The sequence below is a fragment of the Oratosquilla oratoria genome, chromosome 19, assembly GCF_046742065.1.
Source record: "Oratosquilla oratoria isolate Oo_2021 chromosome 19, ASM4674206v1, whole genome shotgun sequence".
NCBI classification, from domain to species: Eukaryota; Metazoa; Arthropoda; class Malacostraca; order Stomatopoda; family Squillidae; genus Oratosquilla; species Oratosquilla oratoria.
This window is the reverse complement of record NC_134795.1, coordinates 47086583-47091582: the sequence shown is the minus strand read 5'-3', so window position 1 is coordinate 47091582 and position 5000 is coordinate 47086583.

Here is a 5000-nt window from a genome sequence, read left to right as displayed (position 1 = left end):
TAGTTAGTAGGGTCTTCCTTGTTCCCCCTTTATATATTGGTATTATATTTGCTCTTTTCCAATCTTCTGGAACTTTTCCTTTTTCAATTAACTATTTAATAGACTATGTATTTTGTCTGTTAGTTCATTCCTGCATTCTCTCAAAATCCAGTTTGCCATTTCATCTGGTCCATGTGATTTTCTGACATCGAGATTACTCAAGTGTTTCATGATTTCATTCCTTGATACTTTTATCTTTTTCATAGGGGGGACTTTCTCCTCTCATTCGATATCTCTAGGTTGTATATAACTAGTATATATTTTCCATTTTTTAGGTCTTTTGTCTTTTTTCAATTTTATCCAATCTATATCTATTTTGTCTTTAAACTCCCTACATCTTTTGTTGTACCAGCACTTAACATATTCTTTTTCTTGCTTTTGTCTTGGAACATGCTTTTCCACTCCTTTATAATTTTTTGTCAAAATATTCCATTCCTCTTCTACTGTTTTTACCTTCTTGTGTATTCTTTCCCAGTCAGTTTTTTTTTTAAAGAATTCTCTTATTTTATCAAAATTTGTTTTTTCATACATCAATCTTCCCTTTCTATATTGTTCGTTTTTTCATGTACTTTTCTTCATTTAGTTCCAGTTCAACCAATATGTGGTTACTTTTACTTATTGGTGTCTTATATTCAATCTTGTCCACTATTTCGGGTTCTGATGTGATTATTAGGTCCAGACTCGATGGTTCTTCCTCATTTCTATACATAGTATTCTCTCATGTCCATTCCGTCGTTGTATGTTCTATGATCATATCAAGTAGGACATTTCCCCATAGGGTCGTCTCCACCCTTCACTGTCATCTCTTACCAACAGATTTCTTTACAATTAAAGTCACCCATTATAACTATTCTCCCTCCATCTTTCATTATCTTATTTAGTGTTATCCTTGTGTCTTCTAACACTAACATATTTTTGTGTTCTTTCTCTTCCCACTAAGCCGTTTTAGGAGGCACATAATTTACTACAAACTTCCTTCTCTTCCCATCCTTGTCCTCCACTTTCATCATAATCATCTCTACTCTATTCTTTCCATATGTGACATTTTTCTCCTCCCCTTGTCACCACTGTCACCACCACTGTCGGTTCTCGATGTTTACACTTAAATTTGACTTGTAATATCACTCGTCTCAAGGCCCCTTGCCTTCGTTAAGTGAGTTTCCCTACATATTCAAGGTCCTCTTAAGCAGTAGTCTCACTATTTTCTAGGCCCCGTGCCTATTCCTCTCGTCCTTTGGGTTAATAAAAGGGTGGTGAATTTTCTTTCTTCTTTCACTGTAATTTCACCTACTGGTTACACTCGGGATCTCTTTCTCTCGTCTCTACATCGTCTCTCCCTAGATCGTCTCTCTAGATCGTCTCTTGATCCTCTCTCACGAGATCCCGTATCCTACGCTAAGCTACCTTCGTCTGACGTCACTAATTTTTCTAATCCAATCTCCAGTGACTTTTCAAATAAATGTCACTCCTTATGGGCGTGACTTTGAATTCATGCACCAATAGTTTTTTCCTCCTTCTCCACCTTGCACCAATCCGGAAAGCCATTTCAATGCCACTAGCAAAAAAATTTTACCTCAGCATTAGTCAAACGAAGCTAACCTGCGCTTACAGAGTTTGATTACACATCGAATATAAAACAGTCACCACCGTCGGTGTGTTTACATAGACATAGCGTCACCTCAATGTTTTCAAAACAACAGGCGAGCAGGCAGGCTCATTTACATTCGTACAACTACCGGCCTCTTACACATTACTCACATTTATATCCTTCTTAGTCAGGAACATAACTCCATTCCTTGTTTTACCTCTCTGTTTCTAATCCAATAATGATTTGCACCATGTCCTACACTGTAGGGTGGTAGTGGACCTTTCAATTGTGTCTCTACAATTCCCATTATGTCCGGTTCTTTTTCCTTCAAGTAATCATTCAGTTCGTTCAAGCCTGTTATTCATCTATATTTGTGCAAGACACTTTTAATTTTTTGCTACTTCCATTGTGTTTTCTGTTTCCCTTCTGCTTTTCTCTTTTATGAACCATTTCCTCACTTTCATATTCATTACTGTCCAATAGAATTTCTCTTTTTCTGTCTCTGTTCTGTTCTCGTTTTTTCCTTAGCTTCTAGTCTTTTTGTTTTCTCCTCCTCTCTTTCCTTTTTTATTTCTCTTTTTATCCATACCTGCTTATATTGATCACTATCTGCTAGTTTTCCCGTTTTTGCTAAGATATTCTCTGCTGTTGTTTGTGACTTGAATTTTACCTTAATTGGTCTGGTGCTATCTGTATTGTATTTCCCTAGTCTATATATATTTCTTCTATTTCTTTCCCTATTTCTGGTTCATATTCTTGACCTACATCTAATATCTTATTTACTTTTTCCTTTTCTTCCTTTATTCTTGTAGTCTCCGCTAAGTCTCTTACTATATTCTCCTTCTCTCTCATCACTTTAATAACTGTGTCCTTGGTTTTTTCTTTCATCTGCTGTTTCATTATACCTTTAAATTCAATTTTCTTGTTCTATTGTTTATTGTTTTACTATACTTTTTTCCAACCACTTACCTTTTTTCCTATGGACTCTTTATTCTCTTTCTTACTCCTTTTCAATTCCTCATTCTCATTCTTTACTTCTCTTAACTGTCTTTTTAATTCCTCTATTTCTTTAGTTGGGTTTTGATTCTCCTTCTTTAGTTCTTCCAGTTTACCAACACACACACACACACACACACACACACACACACACACACACACACACACACACACACACACACACACACACACACACACACACACACACACACACACACACACACACACACACACACACACACACACACACACACACACACACACACACACACACACACACACACACACACACACACACACACACACACACACACACACATATGTATATATATATATATATATATATATGTATATATATATACATATATATATAAATATACATATATATATAATACATATATATGTGTGTATACATATATAGATATAGATGTAGATGTAGATATAGATGTAGATGTAGATGTAGATGTAAATAGAGATATAAATATAGATATAGATATAGATACAGATATATATAGATATAGATATAGTTTGGATGATGGAGAACATAAAAAATTGATCAATATATATATAGATATAGATATAGATAGATGTACCCTGAGAATGTCTGAATAGACGAAAGCGCTTGGTCATCAGTTTATCTTTTTCCTTGGTGGTTTTTCCGCATATTCAGAATCACGAGTTTATGTGGTTTCTCATGGATAGATACAGATATAGATATAGATATAGATATAGATATAGATATAGATATAGATATAGATATAGATAGATAGAGATATACCAACGACTTTTTTTTTTACTTTAAGTGGGAGTTAGTACAAAAAAAAAGGCATAAACCCCACTTTCGCAAATTTCATTCCCAAATAAGGATAATGATGATAATAATAATGATGATGATGATGATGATGATGATGATGATGATGATGATGATGATGATGATGATGATGATGATGATGATGATGATGATGATGATGATGATGATGATGATGATGATGATGATGATGATGATGATGATGATGATGATGATGATGATAACAATAATAATAATAATAATAATAATAATAATAATAATAATAATAATAATAATAATAATAATAATAATAATAATAATAATAATAATAATAATAATAATAATAATAATAATAATAATAATAATAATAATAATAATAATAATAATAATAATAATAATAATAATAATAATAATAATAATAATAATAATAATAATAATAATAATAATAATAATAATAATAATTATAATAATGATAATAATAATAATAATAATAATAATAATAAAAATAATAATAATAATAATAATAATAATAATAATAATAATAATAATAATAATAATAATAATAATAATAATAATAATAATAATAATAATAATAATAATAATAATAATAATAATAATAATAATAATAATAATAATAATAATAATAATAATAATAATAATAATAATAATAATAATAATAATAATAATAATAATAATAATAATAATAATAATAATAATAATAATAATAATATAATAATAATAATAATAATAATAATAATAATAATAATAATTATAATAATAATAATAATAATAATAATAAATAACAACATTGATAATAATAATAATAATAATAATAATAATAATAATAATAATAATAATAATAATAATAATAATAATAATAATGATAATGATAATGATAATAATAATAATAATAATAATAATAATAATAATAGTAATAGTAATAGTAATAGTAATAGTAATATTAGTAGTAACAGCAGCAGCAGCAGCAGCAACAGCAGCACCACCACCACCAATACCACCAGCACACTACTGTCATCATCACCACCAACAACAACACCATCAGCACCACCAACATCACCAACACCATCACCAACACTATCACCACCACCACCAGCATCACCATTAGTACAACCAACAGCACCACAACCATCAGAGGATTTTGCCTAATTTGTTGTATATAAAAATGCTACTACTTGTTTCTTTAGGGAAAGGAGAAAGTAAAAGAAAAAAAATCTTTTACCTAACCTAGCTACCGCTAGTTATAAGATCGTAAGCTCGTCCGGGAATCCAAACATCGGCCCCGCGGGGCCGCGCCTCCAGAAGAAACTGAGGTTGTTGACGAGTTTGAGGACGAACGATGGAGAGAAGATCCTCTTTGCGTCCCTCTCGTATGCCCACCACTTGTATTTCTCCTTCCTGGGTTCTTGTCACACGCAAAAACAAAGTAACAAAAAGTAGTTCAGCTCAGCCATGACGAGCGCCCAAAGAATACGCATACCAATCTCATCACCAGGAATGATAAGTACCTGATAGAAATCTATAGAACCCTTTCCACATGGTCGATAACGCCAGATCACATTCGGACCATCA